The 26031-nt window shown below is 35.0% G+C and overlaps 1 protein-coding gene across 12 annotated transcripts in view; it reads left to right on the forward strand.

Moving 5' to 3' along the window:
• Positions 1 to 26031, forward strand: part of LOC111055063 (dnaJ homolog subfamily B member 3) — a 202744-nt gene that overhangs the window by 89236 nt on the left and 87477 nt on the right. For 2 of the 12 annotated variants that reach the window (XM_039440793.1, XM_039440803.1), the window contains exon 1: positions 20662 to 20700. The exons of the other annotated variants lie outside the window; for them this stretch is intronic. The gene's annotated coding sequence lies outside the window, so the exon portion shown is untranslated. Of the gene's footprint in view, positions 1 to 20661; positions 20701 to 26031 lie in introns of those variants that run through there. 12 annotated transcript variants of the gene reach the window in all.

The following is a 26031-nucleotide window of genomic DNA, read 5'->3' on the forward strand; positions in this document are numbered from 1 at the left end:
TCTTCTTCTTCTTCTTCTTCTTCTTCGTCTTCTTCTTCTCCATTATGTCCATCTTCTTTTCATTCTTCTTCTTCTACTTCTTCTTCTACTTCTTCTTCTTCTTCTTCTTCTTCTTCTTCTTCTTCTCTTCTTCTTCTCTTCTTCTTCTTCTTCTTCTTCTTCTTCTTCTTCTTCTCCATCATCATCTTCTTCTTCTTCTTCTTCTACTTCAACTTCTCATCCAGTTACGAATCTCTTGCTTTATCACGGCCTCGTTTTACTATTCCTGTATCTTCCATCTTGGAAGAATATTTATCTTCAGAAGTTCATGAAATTTGAGGATACATTGTTCAATGAATGACTTATTTGATTTTCTACGATATCAATAATTGTAGATAAAACCAGGGTATTTGGATGAAAACAGTAGGGATCACGAATTGTGTGCGTAGTGGCCAGCAAGCTAGATTGTGTCATCGCCACCAACCGACGTTTTTACTTTCCTTGCCCTATTACCATAGGTAAGGAAAGTATTGCTTTCCGAAAAAAATAAGGTACCCCAATTTCCAAATTTCTCTATGTTTCAAAGTCCCCTGAGTCCAAAAAGTGGTTTTTGGGTATTGGTGTGTGTGTGTGTGTGTACACGATATCTCATCTCCCAATTAACAGAATGACTAGAAATTTGGAACGTAAGGTCCTTACAATATAAGGATCCGACACGAACAATTTCGATCAAATGCAAGATGGCGGCTAAAATGGCGAAAATGTTGTCAAAAACAGGGTTCTTCGTAATTTTCTCGAAAACGGCTCCAACGATTTTAATCAAATTCATACCTGAAATAGTCATTGATAAGCTCTATCAATTGACACGAGACCCATATCTGTAAAAATTTCAGGAGCTCCGCCCCATCTATGCAAAGTTTGATTTTAGATTCCCAATTATCAGGCTTCGGATACAATTTAAATAAAAAATTTCGAGTGGAAAAGACTAAGCATGAAATTCTCTACAGTAACATTTACATCTAAAATAAGCACGTGAAAATGTGATTATCCAATTGCAAACTGTTGGCAACTGTTGATTCTATTAAATGATTCACTATGAAGAGATAGCAGACCTCGTATGTCTCGAGCGTTATTGTCCTGTCACCAGCTGGCATAGATCTTTGTTTATAAGTAGACTTGAGATGCACGTGAACACTAGCGTCAGGTGATAAATTTTCATAACGGCAAGGAAAGTTGTGTGAGTGCGCCACACGAGATTTTTAATACTGTACCTTTTGGCAATTTATGAAACTTATTTGTTGAAAACAGATGATTGGATATTATAATGACGTCTGCTACATAGGAAATGTAGCACAAACATGCGCGTGACACCTTCTGTCTTCTTCTATTTACCGTGGATAAAACGTCTCCAACCCGTTACTTGAAATGGTAAATTTGATAAAATCGTCGATCAATGGGGAAGAGAGTGGGCGGAGTTTAGAGCTGACAAGTCTGGATTTCGACTGTGATTGGTCGACGCGTTGAAGTAATACTAGTAGTTCTGTTAGCAGTAGATCTCACGCAGTATTCTCATCCACAAGTACCCGATTGAAAGTATAGACCTTATGGAAATACAGCAATAGACTGGCTTCTCCACATATCTGTGTAATCACTTGTCAGCTGATTTATGATGAATTATTCTATAGTCGGATTTTTACTCTATTATTGGCGTATGAAGGAGGCTCCTTTTTCCTTTTATATTATCCTCAAGATGCAAAATTTCCAAAAAACTTGCATATACGTCGACGCGCAATTAAAAAAGGAACATATCTGTCAAATTTCATGAAAATCTATCACCGCGTTTCGCCGTAAATGCGCAACATATAAATATTAAGAGAAATGCCAAACCGTCGACTTGAATCTTAGACCTCACTTCGCTCGGTCAATTATTTCCCAGTTCTGCCGATAGATGGCACCAGGGTACTGGGTCAAGTAATCATTTTCTTAGACTATCGATTTTGATCAATTTCTTCTGTCTTCTATTTCTTTTTCATTCTCTTATTCGTAATAATTATCATTACCATCAAAATCATCTACATTTGCTTTCATTTCACCAGTATTGCTTTCTACAAATACTTTTCATTCATTTATATGTCTTTTATCGGCAGAGAGATCCTATTGGATGTTCTGCCTTGCCGTATTACCCCATGTCATTTCCTATTAACTCTCAAGTTTATAGGTTATGTATTCGGTTCTTCATGTTTTCTCACTAAAAATTTGAACTTTCACTTCCTGAGTTTCTATTTTATAAATACAAATACTTATTATATAGCACACACTCTGTATAGAAATCTGCCTAAAAATCCACATAATTCCGAAGGTAAATCCAAATATATTTATTGAAAAATTGTTAATGATTGGTTAAAGGAAATAAGGAGAACTAATATAGAAGAGGTAATTCATTCATTGTATAGATAAAGCAAATGTCGTGTAATGATGGTCCAAGTTTAACTTTGAATCTTTACATCTTTTATATTTAAATCATCTTTTAATCTTTTCCGATATTAATATCTGGTTTACCCAAGAATCTGATGCAAGTACGAGGACAATCCAACGTTAGCCAATCATCGCCAAGACCCTCTTCCACACACAGGATTTGCATTTGTGGAGAGTTTTCATGAAGTTTATTAAAAAATTATGTTGTATTTTCTGTAACTACGATATATTGCAGTTAGATTTAGTTATTATGATCAATTATTTAAGTTCAACTGTAAGTTTTATTTATGATTATTTGGTTGCAGAAGATGTAGCTTTGTTGTATGATTTGAAGTTTTGTACCCTGTTATCATGGATAATAAAAACCAATTTGATTTAATTTTTATTTGATTTTCTACATTCTTTCCATCATCTTTAACTCCTCTTCCTCTTCTGCTCCTCCACCTTCTTCTTATATGTGTTTATTTTTCTCCCTACTCCGTCTCCGTTTGGTAGAGAGTTAGTGGGAATGATATTTTTAATATTCTCTCCGAAGAATGGACATTGATATGTCCAAAGCTCCGCCAATTTATGTAGATGCATAACAATTTAATTATCTATAGTTATTATATTACAAATTGCTTTTTCATATCATATACAGTTCAATAATTATTTTCTTAGTCTATATTATGTAAATTCATCTATAATGTTGCTGTATTGTAAGCTATTTTGTATAAGTGTATAAGCCAGTATATATTGTAATCTACATAAATAAAGTACTCAATCAATCAATCAATCTATTTTTAAGCACTATTTTCTCATCTTTCCATTTCCTCTTCTACTCCTCCTTCTTCTTTTTTCTGCTCATTTTTTCTCCCCCGTCTCCTTCTAAGCCTTCACCTTCTACATCTCTGCTCTTTCTCCTCCTCCTAATTCTACTCCTTCATCATAATCCTCCCATATTCGTCTTCCCTTTTTCTTCATCCTTTTCTTCTTCTTCTCCTTTTTCTTCTTCTTCTTCTCCATTTTCTCCTCCTTCCTCTCCTCCTGCTCTTCCTCCTCATTCTCCTCCGCATTCCCCTTCTTCCTCTTTTATCATCCATCATCCTCCTTTTCCACCTTCCACTTCATTCTTCATCCACTGATGATAACCCCACTTCTACTTCTTCTTCTTCATCATCTTCTTCTTCGTCTTCTCCTCCTCCCTCTCTATCTTCCAATTTGCGCCAATTACAGGTCGTTCTGGCTGTACTCCAGTACCATTGGAGCGATAAGCACGTTTATAAATACAACATTCACTACTAAACTATTCAAATGCATTGCAACAACTCAGCTTGCTGTACTTTGAATCGAATATTAGAAAAGTCAACTTATAACAATTTGCAGCTCTACTCTTCTCTGAACAGTAGACCTCGCGCAGTTGAAACCGATCTCCTGGTGGCAAATGATTTTGTCGGAGAAGGCTTAGTTGTTGAAATTGTGCTAGACCCTGAGATCTGCGGATTTTTATCTGATCAATAATGTGCTCCTAATTCTAGTGGTTTGAGGGTCTTGGAATTAAAAACATAGATATGCGGTTGACTGACTGCTCTTATAATAATGAGAATAATATAGAGAATATTACAAAATACATCTTTACATGGATAATCCAATAATCAATCTGTCTTTAAGAGACCAAATACTCATGTCTTTAAGAGACCAAATATACGGGGCACATCTGATATTGTAGTGGGGGTATCAAGTACTTATCTAAGATCTGTCGTCCTCGAGTCCGGTGTCCAAAGGGTGATGGATGAGGATGAAGGGTGATGGCCTCCAGGCATCGGGCTAGTGGCGTCAGATCGAAGATCGTCTTTCAGCCCCGCACGGCAAGGTCAGATGTCCAATATCACCGGCCATCTTGGTTGGTGAATTCGTAAGCCCTCGTTCGACAGCAAGGCATATTTACAGCACGATCCGCGAATGAGTATTCAAGAATACACACACACACAAAAAAACTCTTAAATGGGTTTTCGACTGTCACTAATCCATAGCCTACAATAATAATAAAGTGCAGCAGTCAACCGCTCTGAATGGAAATTAATTATGACATTGATAATTTAATAAATGGATTAGCGATATCAAAACTGATGGGATAAATGATTCCCAATAAAATAATTTTAGTCTCCAGGATAGAATTAAAAACTGTCTGGAAAAGACATTATTGAATCAGGTCAATAAATAATTAAGCTCAGAAAACATGTCTGTACTCTACAGAATATAAAAGCGGTCCCTTGTTCAGGTCTCCAAGTTGACCGAATCAGGATCAAAAATAGGTATCAGGGCTGGTAATATTATGCATTAAAAAATACCAAATTACAAAGGACGTGGTGGGGACGACAATAATTTCCCTCAATAGAACGAGAAAGGGATAAAACTAACAAGGACAGAATACAGGAAAATTCCCTTAGTCAAAGTAGAAGACTCAGCAATATAATGGACGTTCAACTGATTTTTTATGATGATTTTGTGTCTACAACAATTGTAAGTACTCTAGGAAAACGTTGGAAAACAATAAAGGAAATATCAGAATTTAATTACGTAATGCGTGGAATGACATCATGAAACTACTCCGATACCGTGAGAAAATCACAACGTTAATCCATCACTCTAATAAAATTTTATCTTTGAAAAGTTATAATTTCGAAAAAAAAAAATTTCGGCACACAGTTATAAACCACAGCCTCCTGTATCCATACTGTCCACCAGAGTAAATTCTGTCAGTATGTGGTGTCGGCGAGATATTGGTGTGAAAACTACTAATGGCGGTTGGGGTTGGTGTATCAAAAGTACTAACATTTATTTTTCATTTATTTATAATTTTCACCATACTGCACCGAAAGCAGCTGTTTTCCAGTCCCTACATAGATCTGAAAGACCTTGTTTGCAGATGACTCTCGTCTGATGTCAAAAAAGGGTTTCTTTCCGGCCTAGACCAGAAAACGTACTCTTTCTAGCTGCTAACATGGAAGTCCGTAGTTAATAAGTCATCCACTAGATCAGGCGAGTGTCAACATTCTTCATCTGAAGTTGCAATTATTTCAGTTCGAATTTCGAATCAAACTAATTCAGCATTCACTTCGCAACCATTTTTATTCAATTATTTATTGTTGATTAGCACATTCCGAATTTTCAAAAATGCTTGAAGATGACGACGTCCGTGATATTCCAAGTGACATTTTAAAAGAATCTGAAATCCTGACTGCAAATCTTCTACCACTAAAATCAAGAGATAGGTACTATAACTTAACGAGTATTCTCTATTTTGTATTCTCTATTTATTTTGTCAGCAATACCTGTAGTGTGGCAAAAAATATCGTTCGCACCATGGGCAAAAATTTTTTTCCAGCTCTCAATCTTTTCTAGTCCTCGGCCTACGGCCTCGGACTTGAAAACCGATTTCGAGCCGGAAAAATCTAATTTTCTGCTCTAGGTGCGAAATATACTATTTCACGAAGAAGCACTGATTGGGAGAGAAAAACTAAGGATACTCCTTGTATTATTTTTCTCCCAAATTTAGATAACATTTTAAAAGTCCAAAATAGGGTTTTGATTTCACTTTACTAAATTTAGTCCATTTCAACTCAAAAACAACAAAAACTAAGATTTTTAAATTTTGACGGTTGAAAAGAGAATAAAAAACAAAAAATTCACACTTAAATCACCATTAATTGGAAAGTTTTTGAGTAATTTTACAAAATTCAGAGCCAGAAAAAACATTAACTCACTATCAGCACAGCTGATATAATTCGAGGGCTTAGGATCACAGGAGCGTAACTACAAAAATTGTTATTTTTGGCTTTCTCAGCGTATCTTTATAATTTTCATTGTATGTATTATCATCAAAATCTAATCTCCTTCAAGACATACTGGCAACAGGTTAGCCAGAGTTAAAATGTGGTCCAGATAACATACCCCCCTATATAATAAAGGGCTGTGGGGAAATTTTGATCAAGCCTCTACACTATTTATTCAACCTGTCCATCCGTAAAAACAAGTTTCCTAGTAGGTGGAAGGAGGCAAGAGTCACTCCAATTCCTAAAGGTGGAAAATTAAATGATTTGAAAAACTTCAGGCCAATATCCAACTTGAATGCAACTGCAAAAGTATTCGAGTATATACTGTTTGAGCATATTTTCAATAATTTTAAAAACATTATAACGGTTAGTCAGCATGGTTTCCTTAAAAAACGATCAACTGTCAGTAATCTTCTCCTATTTACTAATTACATTTCAAGTCACCTTGATAAAGGCATACGTGTTGATGCAATTTACCTCGATTATTCCAGAGCTTTTGATAAGGTAGACCACAAAATCTATCTGCAGAAAATGTTTGCCTTTGGTTTCACATCCGAAATGGTTGCCTTCTTTCACTCATACCTTAGTCAGCGTTTATTCTTTGTGTATTTCAATAATATTAGATCAAAATGTTTCACGAGTGGTTCAGGTGTGCCCCAGGGGAGTAATCTTGGGCCTCTTTTGTTCATTTTACTTATTAATGACTTTCCGGAGTGTATTAAAAACAGTAATTGTCTTATTTATGCAGATGATGTTAAAATTTATCGAACTATACAGGATGATCAGGACTCTCAGATGTTACAGGAGGATTTGGGCAGGTTGAATGATTGGAGTAAAAGAAACAATCTGGTATTAAATGTGAAGAAATGTAAATTTATTGTCTTCACTAGACAGCAACAGATTTTTGTTGACTACAAATTATTAGATGATCATCTTGAAAGAGTTTATGTGATTAAGGATTTGGGTGTCTACATAGACTCCACTCTCACCTTCAGAGATCACATTAATTATTTATCATGAGAAATGTCAGACACTTCACAGACATTCATTTAATCAAGATGCTGTATCTGGCCTTGGTGAGAAGTAAACTTGAGCAGTTGTTTGGAGTCCTTATCAAGAGATATATATTATCGAACGCATACAAAATAAACTCCTCAGATTCATGTATTACAAGAAGTATGGACATTCATGCCCGTATGACTTTTCTATGAGATGTCTGAGAGTCAGTTTTCAAATTATGTCGTTGAAGAACAGGCGGGATTTCGTATCATTAATTGTTCTATTTAAAATATTGAATAATCATTTAGACATTCCGAATATTATCGAACTCGTTAGTATCTTTGTTCCGTTAAATAGACCTGGATTAAATATGTTTTTTGCTTTGGATAGAATATATACTGTACATCATGCAAATTGCTTCTTACAAAAAACTGTTGGATTGTACAATTCTTTGAATACGATTCTAGATATATTCGCTGATAATTTGCGCAATTTTAGTGAAAAATGCTATCAAGCTCTTAAATTATAAATGCTTAATCAATTTTCAGACCATAAAAATTTAAATTTCAAATTCTTCTTCTTAAAATAGGCTTGCTACCTATTCTCTTTTTTCAATTAGCCTTCTTTTTCTTCAGTCTTTTTTCTATTTTCTATTGTGTCTTGTGTTATTTCCTATTCATAATCTTTCTTCCAAACTATTTTTATTGCTATTTTTCGTTATTTTTCTTTCTTACTAATTTAGTTTCAGTTTGTGTAAACAATTGATTTTCAATGAAGCTTGTTTTGGCATAAAGCTATAAGCCTCTATATGTTGTAATTTTTCTATTGATGTAAATAAAAGCAGAGGAATTTCGAGAGAAAATATTATGTTACTTTCAGTTATTAATTACATGCGTTATTGCATGCAATCAATAGTTCATTGAATAGTGCATGAAAATTGCATTCAATGAGGCATGCAATTAATAGTCCACACAGCAGCTGATTTTTCTCCAAGTTACATTGAGATATTGAATTGCATGCGTCATGGCATGCAATTTATAATCCACTCGACAGCTGATGATGAATAATAATTTTATAATCTGATTTCACTCTAATATTGGTGTTTTATTTTACTATTAATAGTCCACACAACAGCTTTTTTTCACTAATTTACTTAGTTGAGGAAGAGAAGGTATAGTAGGAGGAGAAAAAGAATGTGGATCAGGAGAAGAAGAAAAAGGAGAAAAAGAAACAGAAGAATAAGAAAAAGAAGATCCAAAGTAAAAAGAATTGGTTGACGAAGACTTTCCATCAATTTTGTGGTACGAAATACTCAGAGAGGTCATTTAACTTGAAACGTTTACTGTTTAATGCTTTAATAGTAGCAGAAGTGATGCACGTTCAATTTAGGGGAGAGAAGATCAGAACATTCCAGAAATATTGCCGATTGGATGGGAGAAAAGGTTTGAGGAGGAAGTGGTGGAAGAGGTGTTGAAGGAGGAGGAGGAGGATAATAATAATACTGAGGGTGATGCCCACATCAGCTCTTAGGCTTGTGCGTGGGTATTGAGTGAGAGGGATGATGATGAGCAATGACGACTACTTTCTAGGTAGTCGGGATCGACGGCTTCTCGTCCCCTTCGACGGGGTGATGATGATGATGATGAGGAGGAGGAGAAGGAGGAAGAGGATGAAGAGAAGCAGACAATATGATTGTAACAAAAATGGAGAAGAAGAAGAAGGAGATGAGGAACAAGAAGAAGAATAAGAAGATCGACAAGAAGAAGAAAGAGAAACAATTAAATACAATACAAGAGAAGCAGGATGCTAAGGAGGAGATATATGATAAGGAGGAAGTGGAAGATGTTGAGGAAGATGAAGTGTAGGAGGAGGAGGAGAAGAATGTAAATAAGGAGGAGCAGAAGAAGAAGAAGATGAAGAAGAAGAGTTATTGATCGAGTAGAGAGACAAAGAATTTGTTGAATAAGTCGGCGTGACGAAAAGTGAAACCCGTAATTTAGATTGTAATAGAATCACGCTGTAATAACTGGGTGGGTTAAGGAAGGTCATGGTTGGTATTATTGTGATGAGGAGGAGGAGGAGGAGGAGGAAGGAGTAGGTGAAGGAGAGGTAGAGGAGTAGGAGGAGACGGAGAGGAAGGATGTAGAGAAGGAGGAGAAGAAGAGGAAGAAGGTAGAGGAGAAGGGAAGGAGGTAGAGGAGATGGAGAAGAGAGGAAGGAGGTGGAGGTAGAGGATTGATTGTTTGATTGAGTACTCTATTTATGTAGATTACAATATTTACTAACTTATACACAGGCTAGGGAGAGAGTCAGATGGAAGAAGATGATAGAGAAGGAGGAAATTAAGGAGAAGTAGAAAGAGAGGAATGAGATTAATAAGGGAGAAAGGAGAAGAGATCAGGATGAATGGAGAGCAGTGATAGATTCAGTAGTGGAAGAAGAAGATGGAGAAGAAGGAGGGGTAGAGAGAGATGATTGATTGATTGATTGATTGAGTACTTTATTTATGTAGATTACCTACAATATATACTGGCTTATAACATATATACAATAGCTTACAATACAGCAACATTATAGATGAATTTACATGATATAGACTAAGAAAATAATTATTGAACTGTCTGTGATATGAAAAAGCAATAATTTGTAATAAATATAACTATAGATAATTATATTGTTATGCATCTACATAAATTGGCGGAGAGAAGGAGGCGAAGAAGAGGAAGTAGGTAGAGATAGAGGAGGAGGAGAAAGAAAGTAAGATGGTAGAGGAGGAGGAGGAGAAGGAAAATAAGAATAAGAAGGTAGAGGAGGAGGAGAAGGAAAATAAGAAGGTAGAGGAGGAGGAGGTGAAGGAGAGGAAGGAGGTAGAGGAGGAGGAGAAGGAGGTAGAGGAGGAGGAGAAGGAAAGTAAGAAGGTAAAGGAGGAGGAGGTGAAGGAGAGGAAGGAGGTAGAGGAGGAACAGTGGAAAGAGGTAGAGGAGGAGGAGAAAGAAAGTAAGAAGGTAGAGGGGGAGGAGGATAGGAGAGGAAGGAGGTAGAGGTGGAGGAGAAGGAAACTAAGAAGGTAGAGGTTTGTGAGGAGATGAAGGAGGTAGAAGAGGAGAAGGAGTGAAAGGATGAGGTGGTGGTGGAGTAGATGAGAAGAAAATTGGAAGAGGAAGGAGAAGGAAGAAGAGAAAAGGATATGGAGAAGATGATGATAATGTAGAAGTAGGAAGATGAGGAGACGAGTCAGGGGGGGGGAGCAATACGAGAAGTTAAGAAGAATGTGGAGAAGAAAACGTTGTAGGTGTTGAGGTGTAGAATTTGTAAAAAATGAGAAGCAGAATAGAAATATGATGATGATGTAGAAGAAGAAGAATATGGAGGATGACGGGAAATTGAACGATAATTTGATTAGATTAGATCTGAGTTATATAAACTTTATTTCAAAGATGAAAACACAAATTGAAATTGTCAACCAATTTTTACTTTCCTTGCCCTATTACCATAGGTAAGGAAAGTATTGCTTTCCAAAAAAAATTAAGGTACCCCAATTTCTAAATTTCTATACCTTTCAAGGTCCCCTGAGTCCAAAAAAGTGGTTTTTGGGTATTGGTCTGTATGTGTGTGTGTGTGTGTGGTGTGTGTGTGTGTGTGTGTGTGTGTGTGCGTGTGTGCATGAGTGTATGTGCGTCTGTGTACACGGTATCTCGTCTCCGAATTAACGGGTGGCTAAAATGACGAAAATGTTGTCAAAAATAGGGTTTTTCGGGATTTTCTCGATAATGGCTCCAACGAATTTAATCAAATTTATACCTAGAATAGTCATTGATAGGCTCTATCAACTGCCACAAGTCGCATATCTGTAAAAATTTCAGGAGCTCTGACCCATCTATGCAAAGTTTGATTTTAGATTCCCAATTTAGATACAATTTGAAAAAAAAATTAAGTGGAAAAGTTTGGGCATGAAAATCTCTACAATTAATGTTCAGTAACATTTTCACCTAAAATTTAAAATAAGCTTGAAATTCGAGAAAATGTGATTATTCAATTGCAAACTGTTGATTCTATAAAATCATACACTATGAAGAGATAGCAGACCTCGTGTGTCTCCAGCGTTATTGTCTTGTCACCAGCTGGCTTGGATCTTTGAATAGTAGACTTGAGATGCGCGTGAACACTAGCGTCAGGTGATCAATTTTCATAACGGCAAGGAAAGTTGTGTGAGTGTGCCACACCAGATTTTTTATTATTATAAAATATTTATATTGAACCTGATTTCGTGGCATAACCAGCCACATCTTCAGCTGTTTGTTCACATCACAACTTTAAGGTCATTTCTAAGAGTTATTTTAACTTTAAGAGTCATTTATTCTAATTTTACAATACATTCTTGCTTAATACACTAATTTGCAATAATTGACAGTATAGCTGTTTATCCAATGAATTTTACTAAGTATGAAAAACTATCAATCACAATTTGAATAACGTCGATAACATAATATCGGCATTGTTCCATCAAAAATATTGTCGACTCTGTGCTCTCTAATGAGGATGTAAATCCTTACCACCAAACCACGACCGGTGAAAGAGAAAGAGAAGAAGAAGAAGAGGGAGAAGAAGAAAGAAAAGAAGGAGAAGAAGAAGAAGAAATTGAAAAAGAAGAAGGACACCGGACATCATTTAGCTTGTCTTGTACAAGAATGTCACATCATTGCAATTTCTCTAATTTTCAGTGTGACTAATGGACAAACATTGTCTACCTCTCTACTATACTGAAACCCATCTGTGTCAGCATTGTTTGAACGGGAAGCATCTATGTTATCTACAGGGCATGCTGACAGTTCTAAGTGAAACTTACCTTTATACAAGATCAGTTTTGTCCACTGATTTCAGAACAGAATAAAAGCGAAAACAGGATGAAGAAAGAAAGAAGAAAAAGATAAAAGGGAAAACAAAGCATTGCCTTTTAGTTCCGGTTTCTTTAGAAATCTTTGAAAAGTGAAAATTACGACACGAAATTCCATTTTTCTCGAAATTTGTGAATGGAATTATGAAAGTTTGTCGAATTGAGAATTATTGGGAATTATTGTGTAACTCGGATTTTTCTTTCTTTCGTAACCTTGTGAAATGTTTTGGACTATTAAATATTTTATTGAAAGATGCTATATAGTTAGCTCCACGTTATAATGACAGTGGAGAAAGATAGGAGATCAACGCTGCCGATCCTCTGTCTTGTCAATGCCTTCTATAAACGGCAGCTGATACAGGTTTATTGATGCAATATTAACTGTTCATTCTCGTTTGAAATAATCAATTTTATTTTATTAAGCAACAAATTATATTTTTCTATACTTTCATAATGAAATTTAATAGTTAAGATGTTTTGTTAATGAATTATCAATTCTACATTGTTGAAAGACGATCAGGCAACAGAGCGAAGCGAGAAAGAGATAGCGCTATCCGCTTTGTTGAATGATAGACAAGGATAGCAATACCATTGCTAATCAAACACTGTCATAATGTGGACCTCACTATATCATCTTCCTATAGCGAGGTCCAAAATATCTCATCTTAATTATGGAAATTCATGAAAAATATTATTTATTGCTTAATAAAATAATATAGGGGCACCGAGCTTCACTCGTTATTTTTATTTATTGATAAACAAAACACAATTCTCTAAAATAATCGTGTTTATATATTCACAGCTGGCTATACATCAACTTATGAATTTCGGGGATGCGATATTTTGATTTTCCACAGAATCACTCGCTCACTTTTTACTATCGACAGATGACGATAGTCTCAGCTGTTTCAGCCAAGGATGAATTATCCTTTCAATGTCGTTTAACGAGTTTTCCCAAGGATGAGACCTAGTGCAATCGAATTTATATATCATAAACCTACTATGTTCCAAATTTCGTGAAAATCGTTAAAGCCGTTTTCGAGATTCGTTGAACATGAATAAATAACCATAAATATAAATTACAAATATAAAAATATATACAGATATTGCTCGCTTAATATAATAGGATAAATGGTCATTTTAAACAAGAATGAACATTAATTTTACATTATTTAACCTGTATCAGCTACCGTCTATGAAAGGCATAGACAAGACAGAGGATCGGCAACTTTCTTATCCTATCTATCTCCACTGTCATTATAACGTGGATATCGTGGATAATATTGATTTATTGATTCTTTATTGATTGATATAATAAGTATACATCATATAAATGATAGGGAGAGGAAAAATAAGGTAACCTTGTGCTAATCCTGTCCCCAATTTAGATATGGTTACACATAGTCCGAAATAGGTTAAGTCTTGTAGCTCTTCACTTCGCAAAATTTTCAGACCACTAATATGTTCACAAAGTAAATTTTCAAATCTAGATGCTTCAAAACAAAAAATAGAACAGATATTTCACATTATTATCACTTGAATTGAGAAGATTCATATATTAAAGAAATAATTTTGAAAAAGAACCGAAAAAAACAAACTTAATTCTAGAAGCACAGCTGTATATTGTTATAATAACTATTATAACGTGGATATCTCTATAGTGACGTCCACGTTATAATAATATATTTGATTAAGAGTGGTGTTCCTATCCTTGTCTATCATCCTACAAAGCAGGTAGCGTTATTTTTTTCTACCTTCGTAACGTTGCCTGATCGTTTCTTAACAATTGATCGTACAATTAATTGACAACGTTTTATCCCAATTATGAAAATTTATTGATCAATCATCTATACCATAATAAAGGAAAGAACTGGCTTATACACGTACGTGATAGGAAAATTATGTTTGACGCATCATCACGTCTCAACTACTGGACTGATCAACTTGAAATTTTGCATAATTATAGATTCTCAATTCACAGAGGATGGTTATAGGCCTATTTTCAATTCTTCAATTGCGGAGCAAGGGTTACCCAATATTATATAGAATTGACCAGGATGATTTGAATCACATATAGAACGATTTGAACGAGAAGATTGAATTACATATCATTATATCTACTACTAGCCGTCAGGCTCGCTTCGCTCGCCATATCCGTCTAGCCAGGGGGCTCCGCCCCCTGGACCCCCGACTGGGTCGTCCAAGAATGAGATCAGCAGGCTCGCTTCGCTCGCCTGCATTTTTCATTTGGGCATTTTTATCATATGTTAGGACGATTCAGTCGGGTGTCCAGACTAAACGTCCGGCTAAACGGATATGGCGAGCGAAGCGAGCCTGACGGCTAGTAATATAATATTCCCAGGAATAGTTCTGATTGAAGAAGCAGTGCCCAATCAATTTTTCCGCGATAAATGCATTTCAATCTTCATCTTGGTGCCAGCCTAACAAAGTCAACTCAACTTAATGCCAACCTGACAAAATTATTAATTTAGTGGCCAGTTAACAACTGTTTCGAAGAGGTACTCTCTCTAGATTATAGTTCTATATTAACATATGGTATGGACATTTTTCAATTATAATTAAGAGAATAAGAAGAATATACATGCTAAAAGACGAACCTTAAACCCTTGAAAACCACCCTTAGAGTTGAAATATTGCCAAAAGATTTCCTAGTGCGCCTCTAAAGGGCCAACTGAACATACCTACCAAATTTGAACGTTTTTGGTCCGGTAGATTTTTAGTTTTGCGAGTGAATGAGTGAGTCAGTCAGTCAGTCAGTGAGTTCCATTTCGCTTTTATATATATAGATAGAAGGCCGTGGATAAGAAAAAGTGACAACAATGCCTTTGTACCATTTCCACTGCCTTTAAAAAATGAACCTCACTATAATTTACACCAGAGAGTGTTAACAAAGTACTGTATTTCAAAAGAAGTCTTCCAAGATTCGGAACTCAATTCAAAAACTTCTTTTGAAACTTTGTTTGCATATGGATGGGAGAAGCTAAGTAGAGTAGGAAAGTGTCTGTTGAAAGGTGAATTTGTGCTATTTCTCTTCTCTACTCTTGTCCTTTCTTCTTCTCTATCTATGTTTTCTTTCCCACTTTATTTCTGTTTTGTTTTCTTTGCTACTCTGAAAACGTGTGCTTCCGAGTCTATTTTTGAAATAGGTGCACACACACACACACACACACACCAGTGTATCAATAGCGTTGCTAATGTGTCCTGATTTTGATTCCTTGGTGTTTTTCGTTCTTCTTCTTCTCCTTCTTCTTCTCCTCCTTCTTCTTCTTCTTCTTCTTCTCCTCCTCCTCCTTCTTCCACTGTTTCTTCTTCTTCTTCTTCTTCTTCTTCTTCTTCTTGTTTTTCTTCATCCTCTTCTTCTTCTTTTTCTTCTTCTTCTTGTTCTCCCCCTGCTCCTTTATCTTCTTAATTTTCTATTTTTTCTCATACTTCTTCTTCTTCTCCTCCTTCATCTTCTTAATTCCCTCCTATTTCTCTCATTTCTGATTTAGCTTCTTCTCTTTCATATTCCTCATAAATCCACTACCTTTACGTTCCTCTGACTAATTCATTTGTTTTTTCCATCCAGTTATTCTTTTCTCTCATATCATCTTCATCTTTTCTTCCTCTATTTATTCCTCCTCCTGCTCCTCCATCTTCTCATTCTTCTTTCTCCCTTTCTCTTCTCCTTCCTCCTTCTTGCTGTTATTATTGGAGAAAGTGGAGAAATTTTGCAACAGAATGACAAAAAGAATAGTGAGATACGAACGAAAACTAGCAAGTAGAGGAAATTAAGAAGACTAGTGATAAAATGAGGAAAAAGGAGTTTTAATAGTAGAAGAAAAACAAGAATCTGAAAAAGAAGGTTAAGATGTAGGACTAAAGAAAAAGGAGAAGAAGAAGGAGAAGAAGAAGGAGAAGAAGAATAAGCAGCAGTAGAAGAAGACGAAGAAAATAAAAGAAAAAGGTAAATGAAGAAGGAGAAAAATAAGAGGAAGTGGATGATGAAGGGGAAGAAGAAGAACAAGACAAAAAAAATATACGAGTGTTGGTAAGAAAAATAATAAGAAGTAGAAGATTGATTGATTGATTGATTACTTTATTTATGTAGATCACAATATATACTGGCTTATACACTTATATACAATAGCTTACAATACAGCAACATTATACATGAATTTACATCATAATATATAGACTAAGAAAATAGTTATTGAACTGTATATGATATGAAAAAACAATTTGTAATATAATAACTATAGATGATTATATTGTTATGCATCTACATAAATTGGCGGAGCTTTGGACATATTAATGTCCATTCTTCGGAAAGAATATTAAAAATATCCTCCCCACTAACTCAATCAATCAATTGATTGAATAGGAAGAGGGAAAAGGAGAAGAAGACAAAAATAGACGAGTGTGAAGTAGAATAAGTAGGCTATGGAGGGTGGATAGATGAAGAAGAAGAATATGATGATGATTGCAGAAAGAACTAAGAAACTTTGAAGAAACAAACAGCTTATTTGTAAAATTTAAGATGTGAAAGATAGATACAATCAAACAAAATAGTCCTCAGAAAAAACGTACAACAAATTATATTTGTTTCTAAAACCGGAAAAATCTATAAATAAGCTAAATATTTTCATCGATGTGTTTCGAAATTTTTCATGGTGGAACCTTCACAGTCAACAAAAACATCTGAATGTAAATTTCGGTTTCAATGATAATTTGTTCATCGTCATCCAGTTTGTGATGTTGCTAAATAAAACGGATCCACAGCCAGATATTTATTTATAAACGTTGAGATGTGGTCGCCGCTCTTGAAATAGAGCTACACACAAAATTCAGGAATAGAAACTCTCAAAATACAGACATTGGTTTGTGATTGAGAGAGTGAGTAAGGGAGAATATGTGAGAGAGTGAGAGAGATAAATAGAGTAAGTGTGAGAGAAAAAGTTATATATCGAGTCAGACTATCTAGAATTTGAACACTTTGAAACATCTCTCATAAGGGGAGACATAAATAACAAAGACTGAGTAAAAATGTCATTAGATTGACACAAGGTAATTAATTGTGAAAATATTAATTTTCCAATCGTTAAATGTGAATTTTGAAGTTTTTGTGAGTTGTTACTTGGGTATTAATCACAGTTAACTTCTTTCTATGAGGGTCCTTCCTAACCTCCACCTTTAAAAGTATTCTATTCAAACTTTCGTCCCTCATAGATGAAAAGTTGCAATATGAACATCGTCCCTTCCTTTTTTTCATTCATCTAAATACAAATAATTATAATTTCCATTTTTTTATAGGGCTGCTTGATTATCTTAATAGTAATATACAGTACCTTCTTATTTTTATATTTTATATTGTCATTTTTATTGATTATTTTCTCAATATTTTATAAGTTTCCTTTCCTTTCTCTCTCACGCAAAAAAGTAGTTCCTCTTCTGTTCTTTTTAGTTCTGCACAGTTTAGAAGGTCACCACAGTATTTATTGGAATTCATCTTTCCAGACATGATGAATTACCTCTCGTTCCTGTGTCAGTTTTCATCTCTGTGTTTAGTAGAAAATATATTGAGTATTTTTCATTATTTGTCTGCAAGGGTCTTAGATTTTCTGGATCTCAGTTCATCCTGCCTTGAAGATTAGATGGACATAAACTTGAAAGTTGTGTTTAAGTATGTTTCAAAGGTGAAAGAAAGGTTAGGTTGTTGCTTTTAAATGGCAATATGTTGGTATTAGTCGGTATGTTTTGATAGTTGCATATTATGAAGTTGAAGATCGAGAAGGTTGATCAATTAACTGATCAGGTTGAACTGATGATATGAATGTTATCGTTTTCTTCTTTGAAGCTACATATAGTTCAGTACCTATAGCATGAGAGAACTGCATCTTTTCAATTAGAGAACCTGTTTGTCATTACTCAGGTGATTCATTGAAATGTAGGTTGCAGTATTTGTTGACATTACAAAAGCATTTGACAAGTGTGTGTACTAGTTCTAAAACACTCACACCAACGAAATTGTGCAGTGGGCGATCGAAGTGAGCAAGAATTCCCACGTAGTAAGTGGCATGACTGGTGTAAATTAGTTTTGTTTCGTGAGGGCGTACTGGTGCAATTGTATTCCGGGTGTGCTGCGGGGCTATGTCCTTGACCCACTCATCTTTCTAATAGATATGAGTGATTAATTGACGGGTTGAATGATACGCTTTTCAACGGATTTGATGATACTGTATCATGGATGAATCATTGGTGTTCTTCTGTACATGATACATGATAATTATTATTATATGTAATACATGATCACATAGGAGTGCTCAGAGGTCATGTCCTTCACCCACTCATCTTACTAATAGATTGATTTAAGTGATGGATTTGATGATACTGTATAATAAATAAATAATTTATTCTCACATTATAACGGCAGTGTTTGATTAGCAATGGTATTGCTTTATCATTCAACAAAGCGGATAGCGCTATCTCTTTCTCGTTTTGCTCTGTTGCCAGATCGTCTTTTAACTATGTAGAATAAATAATTAACAAAAAATCTCATCTCAATCATGAAAACTCATTATGAAGTTATTGAAAAGTATATAATTTTTTGCTTGATAAAATATAATTGCTTATTTTAAACATTGAATGAACAGTTAATAATACATGAATAAACCTAAAACACCTATTGACATGGGCTACTTTTAAATTAATAAAACAAAATAAATCTTATAGCACCCTTTATTTTTAAAAAAACTTTAAAATAGTTGAACAACTAGTTTCGGTTTACACCATCTTCAGGTTATAAAATAAAATAATTTATTAATCAGTGGTGTATACTTTATTAATCATAAATAAAATAAATACTTTATTTTATTTTATAACCTGAAGATGGTGTAAACCGGAACTAGTTGTTCAACTATTTTAAAGTTTTTTTTTTTAAATAAAGGGTGCTATAAGATTTATTTTGTTTTATTAATGAATAAACCTGTATCAGCTACCTTCTCTATAAGGCATTGACAAGACAGAGGATTGCCGATCGTTGTCCTCCTATCTTTCTCCACTGCCATTGTCACGTAGACCTTACTAGAGTGAGAGGTCCACGTTATAATAATAGTATTTGTTTAAGAGTGGTGTTCCTATCCTTGTCTATCATTCCACAAAGCAGGTAGCGCTATTTTGTCCACCTCCGCAACGTTGCCTAATCGTTTCTTATCAATTGATCGCTCAATTAATCGACAAGGTTTGATCCCAATAAAAGTTAGTGAACCTCCTCACCATTATACAATATTATACAAGCAGTAAATCACATTTTCTGGAAGAAATACTATTGGTGATGTTATGCTATGATGATATTCACTTGAAAGTGTCAGCATTTTCCATTGGTAACATGGATGCTTCCCATACGAGTAATGCTGACAGTTTGAACTATGCATCCAACATCAAAGACGACCATTGTAATACTATTGGTTATTTGTTAGTGTTATGAAACCAAAATCCAAGACTTCATTATCCTTTGTGATTTTATAGGCGGTTTTGACGGACCATGATAGACTTTGCTGAGGCTTTTCATTGGCCATGACAAATTGTGCTGGAATTTTGTTTCATCATACCTCTTTCTATCTTCTATTTACTACGGTTTATTCACCTACTTCTAATCTCTTTCAGCATTTTTTTTTTTTTATTTACTATCGCTGTTTCTGTTTGCTAGTTTGCTTATTTTCTGTTTTTTGATCTTCTCTCTCTTCTTCTTTTCTTCTTCTTCTTCTTCTTCTTCTTCTTCTTCTTCTTCTTGTAACTCCTTTTTTTTCTTCTTGTTCATCTCCTTTTCCAGTCTTCGTACTCTTATTTATTTTCTTCTCCCAATCTTGATCTTCATTTTCTGCTTCCAAATCTTCATACCGGTTCTTTTCTACTCCTTCTTCTTCTTCTTCTTCTTCTTCTTCTACAGCTGCTCATTCTTATTCTTCTTCTTCTTCTACCCCTGCTCCTTTATCTTCTTAATTTTCTATTTTTCTCATACTTCTTCTTCTTTTTCTTCTTCTTCTTCTTCTTCTTCCCCTGCTCCTTTATCTTTTTAATTTTCTTTTTTATCTTATACTTCTTCTTCTTCCCCTGTTCCTTTATCTTCTTAATTTTCTATTTTTTCTCATACTTCTTCTTCTTCTTCTTCTTCTTCTTCTTTTCCTTCATCATCATCATCATCATCTTCTTCTCCTTCATCTTCTTAATTCCCTCCTGTTTATTTCATTTCTTATTTAGCTTCTTCTTTTTCATATTTCTCATAAATCCACTGACTTCTTCTTCTTCTTCTTCTCCTTCTCCTCTTCCTCCTGCTCCTCCTCCGCACCCTTCCAGTTGTTTTTTCTATCCCTCCTATCCTGTTCTATCCAAGTTGTTAACATTTCATGTATTTTTGTTGTGTTTTTCTCAAATTTAATCTCAAAACTTGTTATACCGTTGTTTTTCTAATTGTTTTTTTTCTCTTTTTTTCCAGGTGAGACAGCAGTACTTTCAATTCGGATTCTTGAAGTATTTATTGTGAGTAAGCAAAGTCGTAAATATTGTGTTTAAATATCTTTGATACATTTTTCTATAATGTTCAGCTGTTGAACTTGATTCAAATGCACTATAAAATTATTGAAAATTATAGAATGGCATGGTTGATGATTTTCTATTACGATTTTCTAGCTATGATTCAAGTCGTCTCGATATGTCTGATATGATCATTGTATAACTAACTAACTAACATATCGAGGTGGTGTTAAGCCTGTTATCGGTTTTTGGACGTCCGATTCTTCGCCGTTCTTATAAATTTTATTAGATTGAATATTACTTGACAAACACATGACATGTGCTTTTCAAGTTCTGTTCATCTCGTAGAATTTGTAGAGACGGCAAAATAACTATCGTTCAAAAATCGATGAGTGTGAAACTTCCATAGCACCACCTCGATACGTTTGTCATACAATGTACGAGATTCCTGTCAATGTTGGTAGTTTTCTGAAGCGGAGATAGATTTTAGAAAAAATAGATTGGCTGATAGAAAAAAATGTCAATTAGAGGACAAAAATCAGGAAGAAGGTTATGATGAAGAAGAAGAATAAAATAGAGGAGAAGCTGAAGATGAAGATCAGGAAGAAGAATAATGTAAAGAAGAAGACAAAGAAGGGAAAGAAGAATAAGAAGCTGAAGAAGAAAAAGAAGAAGTAGAAAAAAGAAGAATGAAATGGAGCAGGAGAAGAAAAACAAGGAGAAGAAGCGAATGAAGAACAAGAAGAAGAATAAGATTGAGGATAAGCAGAAGAAGAAATAAATGAGATACAACGGACAAAATTATTGACCGGAACGCGTGGAATTGATAGGGTTGGAAAAAGAAGAAGACGGAGAAGAAAAAGAAGAAGAAGAAGAAGAAGAAGAAGAAGAAGAAGAAGAAGAAGTGTATTGCTACTGTTAGGACCGCTATCCATCTTAGAAATGAGGGCATCGAAGTGATTATGTGATGTTGAATAAGTCTTTCTTGATTGCGGTAAGAGGTTGTCAATTGATATCAGAACGATGAAGTAAGAAGAAGAACAAGAAATAGAGGAAGAATCGAAGATTAGAATGAGACAAAGGTAGAGAAATAACAGAACACATGAAAACACAGAGAAAAAATACATAGAAAAAACACACAGATAAAACACATGAGATTCATGTCTTTAATAAGTCATAGTGCCGGTTGCACAAAAGCCGGTTAAATTTTAATCATGATTAATTCCACGAAAACCAACCAGAGAAGCCGTCTTATTAGAAAGGCCTTCTCTGATTGGTTCTCGTGATATTAATCACGATTAAAATTTAACCGGCTTTTGTGCAACCGGGTATCTGGCGGTAGGATTGATTGATTGAGTAGGCTACTTTATTTACGTAGATTACAATATATACTGGATTATACACTTATATACAATAGCTTACAATACAGCAAAATTATAGATGAATTTACATGATATAGACTAAGAAAATAAATATTGAACTGTATATGATATGAAAAAGCAATTTGTAATATAATAACTATAGATAATAATTATATTGTTATGCATCTGCATAAATTGGCGGAGCTTTGGACATATCAATGTCCATTCTTCGAAAAGAATATTAAAAATATCCTCCCCACTAACTCTCTACCAAAAGGTAGGATCATTGACAATATGAAGAAGAAAAAGAAAATGAAGAAAGAACGATTAAGCAAACCAGAAGACATAGAAATTCCCTCATAATATTCTTCTCACGTTATTTAAAAAACATCATTAGTCGCCCAACCCAGTAAACTTTCCAGACCAAAAATTTATCACCAAAAATTAGTAAAACCAGTAACTTAAACTGCCTTTTTTCAGGCAATTACATGCAGCACGTTTTGGAGCACGTGTCTTTCTTCTGACAGGAGTCATCTAAAACCAGAACGATCAGGAGCGGAGGTCACTTTCTAAGTTTTTTTTCTCTCCCTTGGGCAGTTCAAGTTCGATTTCGGCTGGAACTTGACTTTACTTTCTTTGGCAGGTGGTTTACGGTTTCTCAAACTGGAAGAAATATTGAAAAAATCTGGTGTGGCGCACTCACATAACTTTCCTTGCAGTTATGAAAATTGATCACCTGACGCTAGTGTTCCCGCGCATCTCAAGTCTACTATTCAATGATCTAAGCCAGCTGGTGACAGGACAATAACGCTGCAGACACACGAAGTCTGCTATCTCTTCATAGTGAATAATTTAATAGAATCAACAGTTGCCACAGTTTGCAATTTAATAATCTTATTTTATCGAACTTCGAGCTTATTTTCAATTTAAGGTGAAAATGTTACTGAACATTAATTGTAGAGATTTTTATGCTCAATCTTTTCCACTTGAATTTTTTTGCTTAAATTGTATCTGAAGCCTGATAATTGAGAATCTAAAATCAAATTTTGCATAGATGGGGCGGAGCTCCTGGAATTTTTACTGATATGGGACTTGTGGCAGTTGATAGAGCTTATCAAAGACTTTTTTCGGTATAAATTTGATCAGAATCGTTGGAACCGTTTTCGAGAAAATCGCTAAAAACCCTGTTTTTAACAACATTCTCGCCATTTTAGCCGCCATTTTGAATCGCATTTGATCGAAATTGTTCGTGTCGGATCCTTATACTGTAAGGAACTTAAGTTCCAAATTAAACAAAGTTCCACATACACACACACACACACACACACACACACACCACACACACACACACACACACACACACACACACACACAATTAGAAATTGGGGTACCTTAATTTTTTTCGGAAAGCAATACTTTCCTTACCTATAGTAATAGGGCTCGGAAAGTAAAAATATTGCTATATAGAGAGGTCCACGTTATAATGAAGTGGAGATACGTTCCAAAGATACGCCAAAAATCTGCGTTTTTCCAGCGGTTTTTTTTTTTTTTTGCTTTTTCTCAGATTTATCGAGAACAAATGAACAGTTAATGTTCAAATTTACTACAGAAGCTCAGCTGGGGTATAATAATGTTGTGTTAGGAGGAATTTGAAATAACGCCAAAGATACGCCCAAAATTAGCGGTTTTCTGAGTTCTTTCATCAAGTAATAGACTGAAAATGTTCAAATTTGGTACAGAGGTTTAGCTAGGGTCTAAAACTTTTGTGATGATAAGACTTTAATATTTCATCAAAGATACGCCCAAAATCAGTGTTTTTCCAACGTTTTTCTCTGATTTTCTGCGTTTTCTCAGTACTTTGACTTTCTGATGGAATGAAGCATGCTCAAATGAAAGATGCAGGAGAGCGAAGCGAGCCCGCTGACCTCATTTTTGGACGATCCAGTCGGTAGTACAGTTGGCGGAGCCCCTTGGCTAGACGACAGATATGGCGAGCGGAGCGAGCCTGAAGGCTAGTAGTCATATAAATGTTTATTGTATCTGTGAAAATGATAGGAACGCATTGTTGTCACTTCTTTTTTGCAAGGCCTTCCATAGTAGATAGTTGTGATTCAACTCATCCCCGTGTATAAGATCTAGCATTAATTATAGATTCTCAATTGAGTTGAATTTTGATTTGATAAGTTAGCTTCAAGAAATGTTCACCAAGTCTTAAGAATCAGTCAATCTCAGCATAGTAAGAAAGTATGAAGGTTTATGATACAGTTTTAGACCAGTTATAGTGATAATCATCCATAATGAAAATACAAGAATATTTTCCAATATTGAGAATTTATCAATATAATTTACTCATTCATAATTTGTCAATATATCAAATTCGTATCATTATCTATCCTATAATAAAGGAAAGAACTGACTTATACATGTACGGGATAGGAAATTCACGAATGACGCATCATCACGTCTCAACTACTCAACTGATTAACTTGAAATTTTGCATATAGATTCTTAATTAGACCTATTTTCAATTCTTCAAGATTTCATAACGTCAAGTTTTCAGTTTGTCAAGTTTTAAAATAGAACCTATTTCGGATTATGTGTAACCTTATCTAAATTTGGGAGAGGAATAGCACAAGGTTACCTTATATTTTCTCTCCCTATCATTTTGATGATGTACTTATTGTATGAATCAATGAATCAATAAAGACCCTTGCGGAGCACGGGTTACCTGCTACAGATTAATATAATAAATTCCTGAAATTAGACAATATATACCCAGATTCCAAATTTTCAGTGTTTATATTTTTGAACCTATTACTATTATATGGTGTGGAAGCATGGACATTGAATAGATGGGGTGAGAAGAAAATACAAGCCTTTGAGATGTGGACCTATCGCAGAATGCTGAGCATCTCATACACCGATCTTGTTACAAATGAAGAGGTTCTCAGGAGAATTGGTAAGAAACTGCAGCTCATTGGTGAAATCAAGGAGTGCAAATTAAGGTACCTGGGTCACATAATGAGAGGTCACAAGTATGGAATATTGCACCTCATTATGCAAGGCAAAATAACAGGTAGGTCAGTGGGGCGAAGAAGGATATCTTGGTTGAGCAATTTAAGGGATTGGTTCAAGTGCACCTCAAATGAACTTTTCAAGTCAGCTGTAAGCAGGGTGAAAATTGCCATCATGATAGCCAACCTCCGCCATGGAGACGGCACATGAAGAAGAAGAAGATATTTTTGAGCGGTAAATTTTTACTTTCCTTGCCCTATTACCATAGGTAAGGAAAGTATTGCTTTCCGAAAAAATTAAGGTACCCCAATTTCTAAATTTCTATACGTTTCAAGGTCCCCTGAGTCCAAAAAAGTGGTTTTTGGGTATTAGTGTGTGTGTGTGTGTTTGTGTGTATGAGTGTATGTGCGTCTGTACACGTTATCTCATCTCCCAATTAACGGAATGACTTGAAATTTGGAACGTAAGGTCCTTACACTATAAGGATCCGACACGAACAATTTCGATCAAATGCGATTCAAGATGGCGGCTAAAATGGCGAAAATGTTGTCAAAAACAGGGTTTTCCGCGATTTTCTCGAAAACGGCTCCAACGATTTTGATTAAAGTTATACCTAGAATAGTCATCGATAAGCTCTATCAACTGCCACAAGTCCCATGTCTGTAAAAATTTCAGGAGCTCCGCCCCATCTATGCAAAGTTTGATTTTAGATTCCCAATTATCAGGCTTCAGATACAATTTAAACAAAAAAAATCAAGTGGAAAAGATTCAGCATTAAAATCTCTACAATTTATGTTTAGTAACATTTTCACCTAAAATTGAAAATAAGCTCGAAATTCGAGAAAATGTGATTATCCAATTGCAAACTGTTGGCAACTGTTGATTCTATTATATCATTCACTATGGAGAGATAGCAGATCTCGTGTGTCTCCAGCGTTATTGTCCTGTCACCAGCTGGCTC

Source organism: Nilaparvata lugens, chromosome 14 (assembly GCF_014356525.2).
Source record: "Nilaparvata lugens isolate BPH chromosome 14, ASM1435652v1, whole genome shotgun sequence".
NCBI classification, from domain to species: Eukaryota; Metazoa; Arthropoda; class Insecta; order Hemiptera; family Delphacidae; genus Nilaparvata; species Nilaparvata lugens.